The following is an 18,384-nucleotide window of genomic DNA, read 5'->3' on the forward strand; positions in this document are numbered from 1 at the left end:
TGTTTTAGGAATGTCAACTCCATCTTATATCCAGCCACTCTAGATTTGTGGAAATTTGTCATTTTTTTTTCATGGATTGGTCATAGCTACATCTCTTTAAAAACTAAGCCTCCAAAATGTTGTTGCCCATGGTGTTTCAATGATCTGGGGTCAAACCTTGGCCTAAAAGAACTTCTGAGCTTAATATGTCATCCCATACTTTTTTCACCTGTACGTGCTCTTGCTTGACTGCAGTACAACACAGAAAGAGATCCCATCTGTAACTAGGACTTGTTTCTATTGCTAAACTAAACGAGAAGGTATGAAAGAGAGTCCACAATAATTGGTCAGACTGTTCCTTACCTGTGTGAGTCTTCTCTAAAAGCTGTTGCATAGCAGGCCTACTTATTTTTACTGCAGATGTTTGACTGTAGGTTGAGATGATTTAGTGTCTGCTTCTCTTGTATGATTCACAGTGATCATGTAGCTATCAGTACAGCACAGGAACTAATTAGCGTTGGTTGGCTAGTTTCTAAGAGAGCAATTTGCTCTTGGAAGGCTGATGATATTCCCCTCCACTGTGTGGGATGCTGAGCTATTATGTTTTGTCACAACTGATACCTCATGTCAAAATTTTCATGCTGGATGGTACAAGCTTCTCTCTTGAATGTCCAATGTGTAGATGTCAGATGGTATACTTTGGCTATGAAAGGAAAAAATTACACTTGACCTGAGCTACTGCCAGACATGCTTGGAGTGGTTTTCCATAAAAGAAGATGGAAAATCTCACAGTGTATAGGGCCACTGTGACAAATGCATACAGAATCTGGATCAGTGTGTATTTTTTCTAACCAGACCTGAAGTATGTTCTGTTTGTGATCAGCTTATGACTCTTTGGTGCGTGAGGCGCTACTGATGTATTTCATAACTCCTTGTAGTTTTCAAATCTAGTTTTGTGCCTAAATGTAAAAAGCACTGAACAGACCAGAGAAAGCTCAGGTCATAACTTGTTTTGCTTACATTTGTTTCTCAGAGTTTCTGACAATAAATGAAGTGCAGGCTTGCATGAAGGTGGCCTGGGGTCAGTGGGATGGGGAAGGAGGAGATTCTTTCAGGAATACTAATAAATGTTGCTGACTGGGACAATGAATCATTTGTAGGTTATGCAGATTCTAAGAGGTTGAATTCATAGCTCTTTTATACAGGTGGCTGAACAGATTAAAAGCAAGATAACTCATTTTTTGGAAAGGTCAGTATAATCACAAAACTTAATCCCTATACAGCAAAACATAAGCCCATTTTTTTCAACCAAGCCTTCTCATACTAAAAGGAGGGCAAACAATTATTTACATACAATTAATTATTTTTCAAGAATACTCAAATGTGTGGGATTTCCTTGCATGCTCAGAGCTTGGCATATGCTTAAACTCTTTTCTGAGTTAAAACCCAGGAACGAGGCATCTTCACAGTCAGTGGAATTAGGTAGCATAATTATAATAATCCAGCGTAAAAGGGAAGAGTCAGACCCAAAGTTCTGCTCCAGAAGAGAGAGGAGAGAAAAACAGAGCAGAGAAGGGAAAAGCTTTTATATGTATTCTCCAGTGTAAGATCTAGGGAACAAGAAAGCAGCAGGTGTCAGACTAAGACAACTAAAGACGCTACGTCCCATAACCAAATTAAGCTGCAAGTTTGATAAATTCCTGGAGTGGGAGAAGAGAGATGGACAAAATTAGCGTCTGTTGACAGACAAAGTTATCACTGATTACCTTAGTGATGTTCAATTGCTATATTTTTCCTTAGATGCAGAGCTTGTAGAGCCTTCCCTGCTGTTGAAGATTGCTGTTTTCACAGTCATAAGTGGTTCAGGAGACAAGGTCACTACACAAGCACCAAGTCCATCCAGGAGACAGGCCCAAAGACACAAGCTGTAGACAAGCAGTAAAATACTTCCATAGCATCTATCCAGCACACCAGGATGCAGTGCAGCAGGACACAAGGCCCATCTTGGAGGTAGGACAGGATAGCTGAACACAGCTCAGGAAAGACCTGAAAAGGAGTCCCTTCATTCAGGGGCAGGGGTGTGGGTGAGACCCCAGGTGAAGTGGGAGGGTATAGGCCTTTGGGTGCCCTCAAGGCCTGACAACTATCGACACGAAAAGGATGTCAGTAAAAGTTTACTTTCAGCTTGTCCGTGGTTTTTGAGGAGTCCTGGCCCACTGGTAAGGACAAGTTTTCACAAGTCACTGCACTAGTCACATGCCTTTAATGCCAGACAGTAACACTTCACATCTACTTTTCTCATAGAACACAGAACAGGTGAAGGGGTGGAGCACCCTTACTCATTTATTTTTTTTTTTCCTACAGTTTATTTCAAAGCATATGAAGAAATTTGTGTAAGAGAATATGTAAAAGTGAGTCCTGGTTTAAACTGTTCTAACCTTCACTTACACTAAGTTCATATGCAGTCATAAACAACGGTGCAGTGGAACTGCCAGGTCACAGCCTGAACCAATGGTTGAACACCAGGTAAGAAGCTCCCAGAAGCTCAAGTGCAAGCAATGCAGCTGAATGACCAGAAGGGGTGGAGCCTGGATCCACCCCTCCTCACCCTCATTTAAGAGTTAGCAACCGAGGTAGTAACTTCTCTCCAAACAGATGGCACTTCTCTTGAGCCATGAGTTGTTGGAAGAGGTAAGCTATTTTACTTTTTTATTTCTTGCTATTGCTCTGTAGTGCTTTTATCCCGTTGGAAGGCACTGTTATTGCATTCTTTTGTCATGCAAATGGAAAATCTAAAAGGCATACAAACTGGTTCTTCTTTGCAAATGAACTAAGTTAATGCAACTATACTTTGCGGAATTTTTAACATGAAATATCATTTAGATGTAGTAGCTATTTTTAATGGCATCATTTTTTTTTTTTTGTAACCTTTGACTCAGAATATCCTACTAAAAGTTTCCTTTCAAAAGCATGAAGTACTTGAAGATCTGTCTATCTTATTTAAACCAGCAATTAGTACCAGATGTTACTGTGTTTTATGTTTAGAAACCAAATTTCAGTATCTTAAACAAAAAGAACACTTGAAGGACAGAAGGAATAATTTCCAGATGTAATTATACCATATTGTTTGGTTCTCTCTCATTAATTTACCTGATTGTGAAGTAAAATCAAATGATGTTATATTTAAATTTAAAATTGGACCTGTGAGTAATGTAGCATCTTACTACTTTTCTGTATAAGAAAAAAAAAAATAGTTTTAGAGCATATTTCATTGTATAGCCCCTATCCTGCGTAAAGATGTTAGAGGATATTGCAAATATAAAAATCTTGGAACGTTAAGAATGCATTATATGTATTTGATAGATGGTAACACTGAGAAGTTCCTTGAATTGCCCAGTGTCACAAAACCGTGATAGAGCTGAGAACTGAAGTTCTGTGTCTAGATCTCCCAGGAGAAAGGAAAGAGCAGTGATCTGGTCTGTGGGAGCCTCAGGCACAGTGGTTAATGCCTGACTGATTGGTGGATCTTTGGGAACACAAAGGATGTGTGACTTTTGGAGATAGCTCCAGACAAATGCGTGCCAAGGAGGTAAGGATGCTTGACTAAATAGCGGGAGTCAAACTCATCGGCTTGTTGATAGCACTTGGCTAGGAATACAACCACTTCACGTAAACAAAAGCATCAGTGTAAATGGTCCAATTCTTGGCAGTGTCAACAAAGAAGAGAAGATAGGGAGGCAGCCGTTCAGGGCTGAGGGGCTGAGCAGAAGCCAAATGCTGGAATTTCGTATTTCACCTGCAAGTAAGCAATGACATAGCGGTTTAAAACTTTAAAGAAAAAAATAAATAAATTGTGGCGATGTTTTTATGCACAAAATATGCTACAAAAATATTTAGATGTTTGTGTTTTCAGTTAAATCTGCACATTTGCACATGTGATTAGAGGATTCCCTCGTGGTGCATCGGTTCTTCTGCAGACATTACTATACAAATTGAGACTACCAGAAAAAATAACGATTCAAATATTTTTCTTCCAAGAACAAGGGTGGGTTTTTTTGCCTTTTGTCTGTTTGTTTCTTAGCAAGTCATCTTCGTATCACTTTTAAACTTTAACGACACTCTTGTTTTTCAGAACTAATGGTCAACAAGTGACTAACAAAATTAATAAAAACCTGGTACTTGCTGCCATTTAAGACTACACTGAAGACATTCCCCATGTAAGTTCATTGTCACCGTGGATATCTGCAAAAATACTGCATGTGGTACAGTCCAATGTTTTGATAACCAGGATCTGAATAATAACAGCATATTTCACCGTGATTCTGGTACAGGTGATAAAGACTGTTTGGCTGCATCAAAACTAAAAGGTTAAATAATGTCATCAGTAATTAAAAAAAAACTTACACCAGCCTGCGAAGAAAAGGTTTGAAAGCACTTAAGGAAATCTTATGGGATAAAGTACAAAGAAGTGTTCTTATCTGTCCCATTGATGTGAAGAGGATATATCATCTCAGTAAGAGTTAACAGAATCAGTGTGGGCGCCTCTCACATGAGTGCACCACAGTATAATTCCTTTTTTTTTTATTTTGCACAGTTGCTCTAAATTTTCCATCTGAAACTCTGAGGTAATGCATCTCACTACCTCTGTCATTCTTCTGTACCTTTTTGTTATACCTCGCTTAAGGGGGGGAAAAAAAAAAGGCTCATTGGCTAAGGATAAGAGGTAGAGCAGCAATATTGATGTAGCCACATCGTTCTCTGTGGAAGAGGTGCCCATGTATAAGGATTCCCTCCCTTCATTGTTCTGGGAGGATGCTCAACGTCACTATAAATCAATAGAGAAGGTAAGCTGAGCAAAGTGCAGGTCTGAAATCAAATAAAACCTAATACCTCTAGCCAGCTGGAGGCATTTGTACAAGCCTGCAAGTGAGGAACTAAGCTGAAGAAATGACATCTAGGCGGTCATATCATACTTAAATTAATTTTGTCTTCAGGTTCAGTATGTAGGCTATTTTTCCTATTACATCTCAGAAGAAAAGCTCCAGTCTGATTTATTTTTAAAAGACTAGTCCACATAAAGAAGCTCAGCTGCTTATGCTGTGAACCCTCGTAGTTCTAAGGTATTTAGAACCTGATATCTTGTTATATATTTTTTTCTTTATACTTTTCTCTCTTTGGACAGACGGATCAAATTTTCTCTTGTAGCTGACATTAAAACTTTGTCTTCAGACAATTAAGTGCCTACTTGATGGAGATTTGTTCATATCTATCTATTGCATGAGGTTTCTTTATTAATATGTAGTCAATTTAAGAACTGAAACTTGGTTCATGATTCTTTTTAAAAACAAAGATGAAGAATCTTAACCTCTTCTACACATCTATAATCACTTCAACTATTTCTAGTTTTCAAGTGAGCTCATAAAACTGTTCTTTCCTTTTTCACTGTTTGTGAAGAACTGTGTTTTCCTTCTAGAAAAGCTGTGTGAATAGTCTTCCTTAACATTAATCCCGGAGCTTTCATTTTAAGTTTTCACGTGACATAACTATTTTAGTTTTGATCTGTTCCTGTTTGTTCAGGATCTTGCATACTTCTGCAAGAATCCTCTGTTTATCTCTTTTCTTAGACACAGGAGACAAATATGTCCAACATTTCTTCATGAATCACGTCTTGGTTACTAACACACCTTGGGCAGTCCCCTGCTGTAGGTTTTGAGTGTCTTCCTGTAATGAAGTGGCTGAAATTGAGCACTGTTTTCTAATGAGATTGGTAGTGTGCCTGATTAATTTCTGCAGCTTTGTGCCCTGCTGCCAGAGCTGTATTTCAGAAACTTGTTTGCTCTTTTTCATCTCTGTTATTGTTAGCAGGAAAGGGTGCTAATGGTTTACTCCACTATCCACAGTCCCTTCTAGGTTCTCTTCTTAGTATGAATTCATATGTTGTGTTCCTACTTAGACTGCAACTTTTATGCTTATTCTTTTAGGAGTTGGTTACATTACTTCACATTATGCTGCACTGAATTTTATGAAGCACTTATCCACCCAAAGGCTGATATGCTTGTTATAAATATTACATTTCTGCTTATTCCAAGCAATGCTGCTATCACCTGTGTTTAAATCCTTAATCTATTCCACTCCCAAAACACCTCTGAGAAGGGTGAGCAGCTGCAGTTAAAGCTGATATGTGGTCTCAATTAAAAAAAAAAAAAAGTGATGGAGAGTAAAGATTACTACAAAAAAAAAAAAACCACATCATCTGTGCAAGGCCAAGTTCTCCCAGTGGAGTCATTTGATTGTCAAGGGAGTTTCCTGACTTAGCCAACTGCAGTGTAAGTTACTTCATTCTGTGAAGTCCTAACTCCATCGACAGCCATTGCTGTTTTCTGGTCACTCGGTGTCTATTCAAGGGTTCATCTACTCAGGTCTCCAGCTTCCAGGGGTTTCCCTAACAACTGACCTTTGTCACTTTTGCCTTTTCTAGACGGTAATTGCATCTGTGAGGAAAACTCAATAGATGTCTTTATATAGACTCCAATCCAGGTAGCACGGAAATCACCACACGATGACAAAACATTGACTTTTCTCTCTGACATCTCTTCACAAATGTTTAGTCGTTATGTTTCACAAAACATGACTGAAAGCCTGATGTTAGCCTCCTTCCTCCATTAGATGTAACCCTGGTACTCCTTTTTTTTTTTTTTGACTCTTATTGATGTTTTGGGTTTGAGTGCAGGGAAGGGGATCCTAAGATTTGTTAAAGCCTTACTGATTCTTTCTGTACAAAAGCTGTGAAACTATTTCTAATAACAATCTAAAAACATTCAGGCTTTTAGCAATTTATTACAATCTTTGTTTTGTAAGTGTAAGTCTAGCCTCATTTATATCTACACCTTAAGTCAAGTTTCTTGTGCTGTCGCTCACTTCTGCACCCTTTCACAGGTTCACTTAAATATAATTTACATTGCATGTAACATTACATTACATGTACGCTTATAATTAACATTTCCCCATCTCCATACCCTTCATAGCCTTTCTTTCACTGCAGATGTCAACTCCTGCCTTTCTGGAGGGTTTCATGATAAAGTCTTCCCTGCTGACATACTCACTTAGAATGGCTTTTCCTAAAGCCTCCACAGAACTATCCCATCATCCTTCAAAATCATTCCTTACACCATTCCTTGGCTCAACACCTATGAAGGACAAATGTTAGGCAGCTGGTACGCTGATACCATTTGCCTTCATGATCATCAATTGTTTGGTAGATACTTTGCCCTTCACCATCTGTCCATCTCCATTTGTTGTCTCCTGTCTTATACTTTGGATGTAAGTTCTGGTAGTGGTGGCAACCGAAATATTTTCTTTTTTTTTTTTTAACAGAACAGATAGCACAGAGGGCTTTGGCCCATGACTGCCATTTGCTAGGCACTGAGTAAGGCAAATAATTCAGTCAGTATGCTAATGGATGATTTCCTCTACAAGGAGCCAACTGAGGATGCTCATGGACATCAGGTCTATTGAATTCATAGCCAACGATCATTCTCATCTCCTGGTGCTTCTTCCAGATTCTGTATTAATGTGCAAAGCATGATTGTGAGAACCAGTTTTAACATCACATAAATCAGTGCCTTCAAGTATACAGGCAAAAGACCAAAATGAAGTAGGGTCTACTGTGAAGGCAGTACTATAACAGTACAGAAATATCCTTCCTAGATCTCTGAAATTCTTACAGAACAGCATTACTACTTTTTCATAGTGAAAATCTACCATAGATGCTTAACCTTTAACTCATCTCACAAATTAAAAAAAAATTAAAACAAGTAAACTTCTTATAACTGCAAACATTCTACTCATACGGTGTAAAGACCCCAAGAAATGCCAAGATTCTGTTCTGAAGTACCAGGATTTCTCTAATGCCTCTGAAAGAGATCAGGAATTTACTTAGCCTCTTTGAGAAAGTGTTGGTTCCCTGCAGGACAAGCACTTCATCCTCTTCTGTTAAGCCTGGAGTAGGAAAAAATCCTAAACAAAACACCTGATGTGATTCTGGCAACTTGGCTTTACCCTCAGTAACTTTGGACGCTTCAGATGATATATTTATTTTTATTTCTAGACAGATTTTATATGAACAATGAAATGACAAATGGTAACATCCTGCCTTTCTAATGGAGTGTTTATCTATGTCCTTTCAAAGACTATTCATTTTTCCACCAGTTATAAGCTTGTATGAAAAGTTAAAGAAGATTCAAGATGAATGTATTTTATGTCAGTACAGGAAGTTCAGCTGAATGGTGTTTACAAGAGATTTATTATATATCTTACGTATTGATCGTCACTGATAATTTAAATGCAATCCGTCTGGTGGCTTAGTATGTTAAAAGACAGATCAAAAGCTACCATTTAAAGTAGCAGTTACTGGAAGACTTGGAGACGGTCCTTAGCCTGTGTAGATCATCACTGTTCTGCCAACTTGAATGCATCTACACTGCATTTACACAGCAGAGATTCTAGTGTTCCACTTTTACAGAAACTTTTAAAATGCATGCAATAGATTGACTATGGCTTAATACTACTAATCCAGCTACCCTTGGTCCCTGTTTTATCCTCTTAGACTTTGGAGATACTGTGTAGGTAAGCAACACTAATGAGTTCTTCAAAGAAATGGAGAGTATTGATTGGCAGATGTTTTAATGACGTTCTGCAAATACTGTGCTCTGTTAACAGTCGTTTCAGCTAATGTGTAATAGCCCAATAGATCAGCACAGCAATCCTGACACCAGTGAAATTGTGAGGCTATGGAGCACGAGAAGGTGTATGAGCATTGGTGCTACCTTTGAGGAATCGAGGCCTGCCTTTTTTTGGTCTGGTTCTCATGGGATAGTTTACAGGAGGCAGAATTATTTTGTTTTGTGGGATTCATTATGGAAGATGTCAGATCTCATTCATAATTTACTACAAAAACTTGTCTCCATGCAATGGAGAACTGTTTGTTCTATGTAATGTTAGAAGCAGAACCCAATGTTCTTTATCTCTTTTTTTCCTCTAACATTATCCCTTTGCTATATTTTATATGAAAATAACATCTACCTGGGTTTGCAAAGCAAGCTCTCTGGGGCAGATATTGCTGCTTCATGTGCTCTTATCTAATACAATGAGACTTTCTCAAAGCACTAAAATCATCCCCAGAGATTTTTGCTACGTCTTAAGTCATAGATCTTGGTGGAGGGCATTTAGAAGTATCTCTCATATAAAGATTATAAGTTATCTTATAGTTGATATTAAAGTTTCTCAAAATGTGGATAGGTGCAAGCACACGCTATAAAACCATTCTGTTTTCCTACACGGAGTTTTCCTGCTTCTGCTAACATCTGTTGGGCAGTGAATATGAAAAGCAATCTGAGGAATGGGAAAAAAGTTATATTCCCTTATTTTTCTAAGAATTCCTATGAATTTCTCTTTTTGTCATGTGATACAGAAAGTTTCTTGAGGAGCAACATGTATGTGTTTTTTTAAAAAAAAAAAACAATGCAGTGGGATGTAGGGAAGTGATCCTTGCAAGTATCCTGGAAAAGTTCTTCTAGTTTTCTTCTAAAGGAAAACATCCAATTGCCCTGAGAATGTTAGAGCTTGCTTCTCAGCTCTTGATTAAGAAATTAGTGCTGCCCCCTCCCTTCTTCTTCCCAAATTACAGCAATTGTACCTGTGAACAGGTGCTGTAAGAAACCAGCATCCATTAGTGTATTTTCTGGTTTCATGATTAGCTGATACAAAACTGAGATGTAATCAAGCAAGAATTCATTCGTTTGATTAGCCATTGAAATTACTCTGTGTGCATAATCAGTTGCCTGGCTAGTTTGTCAGCCTCCTTTAGGGAGTCTAGTTTTTTTCTCTAAATGGATGGTCCAGATCTGTTCACAGCAGTAGGTCTTATTTAAGTATACGTGTGGGTGTTGTCTGACTCATCTTTGAGAGTCAAAACAGACAGATGATAGAACAGTTTTGTTGTGAGCACAGTAACAAAAATGATCTATTGGAACAAGTTCTGTGTGCAAGCTAAGATACGCAACACAACAGATTCAGACTAGAAAGCCCTATCCTAAATTACTGCAGATGTGTTTCTCAGGCATAGGTATCAAGATTTTTGTATTCTCAAGTCTCGTGCTGTTACTTCAGTAAGTCTTCATATAGGTTCAAGGAAGAGTTTCCTTAAGACCAAAAAATTGTAAAGACTGTGCATTTCTTCCAGGTCCTCACCAGAACACGTGTTCTGACTTTAAGAAGAGAGACAGGGGAAGTAGTGTATGAAGTTTGTTTTGAAGAATGTTGTGTTCTTCGGTTTGTAACTTCTCCAGGTCAGTGTACTGTGAGTAGTACAAAAGCAATCAACAAACTAGTCTTTGTAGAGTATTTTTTGTGGAGTTCTTAGAAGTGTTTGCTTCTGCTCCAGGGCTCCTTCTGTCTTCAGCGTCCCTCCAGGAGAGCAGTTTGATGCAAAGGGGTGCAGACCTTGATTGCTGTAGCACAACTGGATGCCTGATTTGGTGACCCAAGAGGTCATTCATTTTTGGTAGTCAGAGCCAGTCAGGGGACATGTGCCCAGAGGACCACCACTACTGCTGAGCCAATCCAAATCAAGCCTACATAAAATCCATTTTCCCAGTTTATAGCAGAGATTCTCAGTCCTAGGCAGCTGTCTTTATGTCCAAAGCTAAATCTGCTCAAATCAACAGAGAATTTTCTAACCAGATAATTATTCAGGCTATACCAGAAGAATTTATTTCACTTTTCCATGAAATTAATTTCTTACTTACCTTGCCCCTCCTCACACACTGTTGGGTTGTTACCCTGCAACACATTTTTTAAAGAAAACTGTTTCAGATGCCAGGTTACAGAGAAATTTGTACATCTGATTAAAACACTGAGGCTTAAAAAAAAAAAAATCCAGTCAAGAAGACAAAACTAACTGTATTTTCTACACTGCTGCAAGACCACAAATTCTTTTAAATTCTAGATATCCTAAAATAGTTTTACCTGAACTTTACAGAAATTGAATGCAGAGTTAACGCTACTTGCTTTAATACATTATTCCAAATATTCTTAAATAATATCACTGGGTAAAATGACCATTTCTCTCAGGTTCTAGTCCTCTTAAAACAACCTTCAACAACCTCAAGTCATACAGGACATATAATATAACCACCGACTTCATAGACAGATATGATAGAAGTATTTTTTGCTGTTCTCATTTTCAATGTTTTCTCATTATTTGAGCTACTTAAAATTAAGAAAAATCAAAATGCCAATGTAAAAGAAAGAGTATAACCACTATTTTAGCAGTCACTGTTTTTATAAAGAGTGGTTTTCCAATTAAATTAAAAAATCCAACAGATATAAAACAGTTGTTACGATTTCAGAACAGAAGGAAAGGTAACAAGTACTTTCAGGCTAAGGAAGTGTGTCCACGGAATAATGATGAGTAGATCTACTTCTGAAGTGGGATCTATTCAACTGCACTTATTTGACTCACACAAGTTTGTTTTAAGAATATGTCTTCACAAGAGAGCAACTCTCCCTTCCTCCTCACCGCCAACAAAATCTATCTGACTTGAGCAATATTTTGGAAAGGATTAATATGTTTGTAGCATAAATTAAGCAAGATTCAGGGTTAAGATATTTCTCATAAAAGATCCATTAACTAGGATGGACAGAATGAAATCCAAGGTTGGTTGATGTAGTAGCTTTTTCACTTTTTTTGGAACAAGAACCAGTTTGCAAGAAGTTAGCAACTAGAATTACAAGAAATTCTCCCTGTCATGAGCCAGCCATTTGCACTTCACTCATTGGTAAGAGTTTCTGCCATCCGTGGCTAGAAAGGTTCAAGCAAACACCAGGGACCTATTAAAAGTCATCTGAAGGAGAAGAATTTTAGCAGAAGTAGATCAGCTATAGGAATTTCACACCTTAGTCACCTATTACTCTTCCTTTCTTCTCCTAGCTGTGTCCTGTCATATGGCCATCTCTAACTGAGAAGAATGGGATGAGAATAGAATGTTTTTGTTTTTCCCTGTTATCAGGGGAAAATAACATAAAGCAAAGGATCCTAGTTAGAATCCCAGTTAACAATCTATAGTTAAATAAGGAGGTGAAGTTAGCTTTTTCACCTCTGCATTTCTGTTTTCGTTTTGTTACTGACATTAGTAGCCTGATTCATGACTTTAGAAACTGATTAAATGACAGATTTAAAAAACTTACATTAAATTAATTATCGAGTTAGTAGTAACCATCCTAAAACACTACTTGAACACCACTTCCATGTTTTTATTGTTTCAGCAGCCTACTTCTGATGTCTCAAACATACCGTGGGATTTCTCTACCTGGGAGGAGAGAGAGGAATACAGCACTCCAGTCTTTATGTGGAAAATGATAAGCTATACAGAAATATGAGTATTAAATGAATGAAGAGACACTTACAAAGAGAAGTTAGCTGTCAAGATATTAAAAAAAAAAAAAAAAGCAACAAAAAATGTCAGTGACATTTAAAGAGAGAATCTACTCAGCTTGGCATTGCAGACTAGCAGCTTGGAAATGACAGCTAGTGAGATGTTTTATAACATAAAGAAACGTACCCTTTGGCACCACATATATTATTGATCTTCAGGTATAAAGTGGGGAGACCAAAAAATACAGATTAGAAAAAAAACTCTAAGGAAATCTAAATTTCCGTTTTTATAAAAAACGCAATTGCAGTTTTCTACTTGCGAACAGCATTTCTGACACAGCACCTTCAGAACTGCTGCCACTCAACAAGATGTTGTTATGCACTGGGAATTCTCACAGGCCTCAGCTGATGTCGGCGCTAAATGGAAAATCCAGTGAATAATGGAAACTATAAAGAAGTTTTTTTTCAACGTACAAAAAAGTATCCTCAGAAAAAAAAGGTCTCCCAGAGAACAATAGTGTGGTGTAAAAGCTTCAGAAACCTTACTACCCTGCAAGGATACATGGGGAAATTCATGTACAATGCTAACAGACATAACCAGATTGAGCTCTAAAATAAAATGAATCTAAAAGAGCAGCTACCACAGCTCTTGGTGGCCTACCAGTAATATGCAAGAGTTGGAAGACAGCAAAAAACACATGGAAATAATTTCTGAAATGATTATTACAAGGTGTGACCCAATATGCAATTACATAATTCTGTACCTATCTAACTTACTGAAATGTGACTGCTTATGGGGTAGTGTGAGAATGTTGTGTGTGTGTAGTGGAAATGCTGAGTCACAGCTTAAAGCAATGGTTGAGCACCTGGTGGGAAGGCAGGACCGACCCAGGGGAGCTCAGGTGCATGCAATGTACCTGAATGACTGGAAGATCCTGGATCCAGCCCTTACCAGACCTCATTTGAGGGCTGGCAGCAGAGGTGAGGGTGTTTCATCTGGAGCTCTCTGCATACTTTTGAGGGCTTTATAGGCCTTCTAAAGGTAAGCAGCTTCTTTCTCTTATTTCTGTGCCTACTGTTATTTCATCTGAGCAGATCCTCACTTGCTACAGCCTAAGACCTTGCTGCCTTTCCATCTTGTTATGCCTTCTATTATATTACAGCATGCCTTGCTTTTTGTTTAAGAAATCACAAGCAACTGCCTTCCCCCCCCCGATAAACCCACACCTTGCATAATTCATTTCTAGCTTAGTATTGCACTCAGAAAAGATAAAAAGACACTGCTTGTATGTTAGTTTAGAAAAGGTGAAGAATTTCAATGTAGGCATGTAAAATTGTATGTCTTACTCAACAATACATCATCTGACTTTTCCATCAACTTTATCCTATGTGGTTGAGGTAAATTAGACATGAAAAAACAAAATCTACGCTTTTAAAGTCAGCTGTTAAAAGTTTCCATGAAATTATTGCCTTACCTGGAAATGTGTCGCCTCATTAGAAATATGTCTGCTGCATAAATATGAACCTAGAATCTGGTTCCCATTCTCAGAAACAATTTTCATGTGATAGTGGGGAACACAGACTAAAAATAGTCTCCGGCACAAAATTAATAGCATTCATTACTTTTCATTGTCTTTTCATGAATGATTTCAGAGGTACTCCAAGTGTTGTTACATTTAAATTAAAAATTAAGTGTACGTAGTTACTACCCGTTATGTAAATTCACTATGATTGCTTTGTTTACTTAAGAACCTTTTTAACAATATGGTTACAATAGGCTATCAAGTTGTAAATGCTGGAGCTATGAATAATTACTGTCAAACTGCACAGTGAATTATTAGACATCTTACACCACTGCTGCTGTACAGTTTATATTTTGTCCTGGAAATGCTGCCAGAATTGATGCTAACCAGAAAATTAATGAGATCTCAGAAAGCAAAGTAATAAACAAGATAACAAAACAGACATATTAAGTAACTGTATGGATTAAGTCCCGTTTTTCAAACATGAATATATCTAAAATTAGAATTCTGCATTCACATTTGTGAACCTAATTAGAAATTAGCTGACCTGAAAAGATACCAGAAATGTACTGGTCCAATGGGAACTGATGTTCTCCCGTATTATGAAAACCCTGGCCTGCTCTGTTTGTGAGCTTACTGTTAACGCTTCACTCTTGAAAATTTGAATGCCTGCCTATGGGTTCTTTTAAGCATCTTTTACTGAACTTTGTTGCCTTTTTATGGAACCTGAATGTTTGCCATTTTGTTTTCCAAAGCTCCCTTCCTTTATAGGTTCTTAACTTGAAGACATTTCCCGCTTCAGGAAATTTTCATATTGTATCTTCTACACTGACAGCACACTGCTAGGGTTCTGGAAATCAGCTGTGTTATTAAATGATTATTTTTGTATGAGGTCATGATAATTACCATTCCTAATGCCTTGCATACCCTAATACCTTCAGGCTGGTAATCTTTAGCATGTCTTCTTCCAGTAAATGTTAAGAAGCTTATGCTTGAGAGTTTCAAACAACTTGGAGGACAAGACACAACCCTGTTGCATTTCCAGCCTCACTTTAAACCAGCACGCTTTTTCAGTTTCAGTTCTCATATGTTATCGTTCTTTCATATATATCCAATCTTTATAGGAAGTCTGCAGGGTTCCATCAATTCTCAGGCACAGCCTTTCCACAGTGAATAATACACTTCTTTAAATTCCAAGAAGACCCTACCAACCTATTATTTCCATACTCCCAGCCCTATTTGTTTATTCGTCTCAGCAAGATCATCTGAAAAGCGTAAGCAACCTCTTCTGCAGCCAGATACACTTTCTTTCAGCTTGTAAGAGCCGTAAGAGCACCCAGGAGGCATATTCAATAGATTGATGCTATTTGAATACACATACAGATTTCTGCTCCCCTTTTTGAGCACCAAGAGAATCGCTACTACCTCACTCGTCTTTCCTCATTATAGGTACATTTGATTTGTCCACACTGGCATTATGCTAAGTAATGCCACTTCATTTACCTCCATATACATTATTTCAACTAATATATCTTCCATTTGCCACTGGCTCTCTGTTCTTTAGTTCCAAATTGTTTTTAGCCTTTTGCTCTACTAGTTCTTTTTAGCTTATTATTGATAGCTAACAGTTCCAGTCTACCTGCTACAAAACCTCTTTCAGCCCCAAACCAAACCTGGTCTCTCAATGCAGGTTTCCAGTTCATCTCAGTGACTCGCCAGTACAAAACAGGGATTTTCAGCATTTACTCACTCTTCTCAATCCTGAAAATCTCACAAACCAGTCACTCGCAAAAGCACTGGTCCCAGCCTAATGTCCAAGAAAAATGCAATTTACTTCAGGGAAACTGTTTTGTTATGAAATTCTATTAGTTCCTGAAGGCATCTAAATATCAAAGCAAACAAATGAGGATCAGCAGGCTTTGAGAATGCTTCCTGCCACACAAAACCTCCAACACTCCCTCCCTTCCCCATTAAGGCTCTGCAGGCAATTGGGAATACAGGTAAGCTGACAGCAGGGATCTTAAAATTTTGATCCAAGCAGATAGCGCTTTTAAGGAGGGAGATTGTAACTGTTAGTTGCAGGATGTATTTTTGTAGTGATTGTCCAGCATGGCCACGGCCACGCTGCATTTAAACTGATGCAACTGTATTTGACTACAGTCAAGCCATGCCCCTGGACAATGCCTGAGCTGGTAAAGAGAGCAGAGAAACTTCTGCTGCTGGTATACGCCTCTAAAGAAAGCATTTTCCCCAAGTATGTGTTTGAAGTGCTTTGTAAATACAAATAATCATGGCATTCATTGTGACTAACCTCCAATTCTAACTTCCAATCTAAACTTGAAAAACTGAAGATCCTTATGGGTCCCTTTGGACTCAGGATATGTTACGATTCACTGTTGCAGGCAGACATCTGAGCAGGCTGGTTTTGCAACAGGAGGGCTGGTACCCTCTCTTGCCTTCTTCCTCTGTCACTCACGAACCTGTGCTGGTTTGGCAGAAAGCCCAGCAAGCGGGCAGAGTGAACTACTGGAGGAAAAAGTGGCAACGTATTTTGAAATGTAAAGAGTGGATGAGCTGGAGTTCATTTCATCATCCTGCTAGGACACTCTGTGCATTCTCTTGATCTTACTTCATGCAAAACTGAACAAACTCTGCAACAGAATCTGTCAGCTGAAACAAACCGTGTCAATGACATCTGCATAAAAGAACCCAAGAATTCAAAGCAATGTACTTCTGTGGGGACAGCACATAGAGCTTCAGCTGGAGCCATCTCCCCATGTCAGCATCGTGCTCTGCTGACTGTGCTCTTAGCACACAGGATTCTGGGTTCACAAGCAGAGAGATCTTACGGCTGTTGGTACCAAGTGCAGAAGCGTGTGCAGCTTACAGCCAATGTGTACAGCCTCGTAGCCCAAATCTTTTGTCTAGTTTCTACCAAAGCAGTGGGCTAAAGACTACTGCAGCTGCATTTCCTTCAGGAGATGTTCCTGCATGTGACAAGAATTCAGCTGTCACAGTGAGATGCTGTAACTCCATGTATAATTTTGGGTAGTATAGGCTGATGCAGAGTCCATAGTCTCCAAAATTTGTCTTCTATCTTTGCTTTGTATTGCAATCTCTCTTGTAAAGCACAAGTGTGGTCACAGTATGAAACAAATAAAGGACTGAAAAAGCCTTTTAAATGTAGCTGCACTGAATCTGTTCTTTTGACACATCTGCACAGATTCTTGTGCTGACACAAGCTTGGTTTTTCTATTTTTTGTTTTTTTCCTTGGTAAGAAGTTCTCAGAACTCATAGAACTACTCAGCAAATATCCCTGGTCGTGTATTAATGACTTGCTGATTACTGCAATTCCTAGATTTGTTTTCTGTGATAAAATGTGAGGCAGTTCACACGTGGATTTTTGCTTGATTCATTTAGAAACCGATTTGAGAATTTAAAAACAAAGAGCCTGGTTTAAGTTTCAAAGAAATGAGAAAGACCTTAATTGCTTTGGTATCCTTTTCTGAAGGTTTCCCCATGCTCCTCCAGCTCAGAGTTGCATTAGAACTTATTTTTAGGCTGAACAGTCGTATTTCTAAATAGTCAGATGAAAAATGGTTAAATATACATTCATTTTAAATAAAAGAGCATTTTAGGTATTTATCATCTCTACAGGTATTTATAATCCTTGACATTAACAGGTAACTCCATACGATATGTAATTTTGTAATTCTGTGACTATACTTTCATATTTATGCAAATGAGCTCCTCAGTGCACTGCAGCTGTTTCCTCAACCACATAAAGTGTTTGCTTGTTGCAGGAAAACATGCGTAATTACATTAGGTTGGCTGCCAAGAAGTAATAGTGGTAGAAGGAAAACCAATCAATCAGACAACCGGTACATCGCTCTATGCTGCAACACAGCTGCTGCTGCTAGAAAGCGTGGGATCATTTCTTTACAAACTTTCCAACTTTTAACAGATCATTGCTATGTTTCTTTCCCTCCTTAGAGCAGGATAGTTAAGTGTGATACAGGCAGCCCCCTTCATTCTTCCTGAGCAATGGCAACTACTTTTAGAATGGCAAATCTTAACCACCTTCTTTCAAATAAATGTATAAGGAGCACTTATACAGATCCACATCTACACACACATACTTTACAGTATCAAGTTAGATTTTTCTCTGGAGGCAGTTATGCAGAAGAGAGTCTCAATATTCAATTTTGAACTGTGAAAATTACAGAAATATAATTGTATGGGCAGACAGGTTTCAGACACGCAAGCTTGGCTGTTCATCTGAGGACAGAAGCTGTTTTACCTTTTCTGGGTCCATCTTGCACAAACAACCACCAAAAATTTCAGACATCAGCTTTTCAACAGCATAAGTAGTGCTACCTACTTGTTGCCCTTGATGATATGGCATAGAGGTAGCTTATCATAGAATGGCTTAGGTCAGAAGAGATCTT

General features: G+C 38.3%; 1 long non-coding RNA gene across 2 annotated transcripts; it reads left to right on the top strand.

Annotated features, from left to right (window-relative positions):
• The first annotated feature begins 1,382 nt into the window (after window positions 1–1,382).
• LOC104911839 lies at window positions 1,383–17,104 on the top strand. Of its 2 annotated transcripts, XR_004160392.1 has the most exons (5): window positions 1,383–2,670; window positions 3,343–3,568; window positions 4,112–4,196; window positions 12,304–13,454; window positions 16,338–17,104. It is a non-coding gene; the product is annotated as an uncharacterized LOC104911839 (long non-coding RNA). The 2 variants fall into 2 exon arrangements; XR_004160391.1 differs by having other exon boundaries at window positions 1,394–2,670; window positions 12,304–17,104.
• Window positions 17,105–18,384: the final 1,280 nt, after the last annotated feature.

The sequence above is a fragment of the Meleagris gallopavo genome, chromosome 7 (genome assembly GCF_000146605.3).
Source record: "Meleagris gallopavo isolate NT-WF06-2002-E0010 breed Aviagen turkey brand Nicholas breeding stock chromosome 7, Turkey_5.1, whole genome shotgun sequence".
NCBI classification, from domain to species: Eukaryota; Metazoa; Chordata; class Aves; order Galliformes; family Phasianidae; genus Meleagris; species Meleagris gallopavo.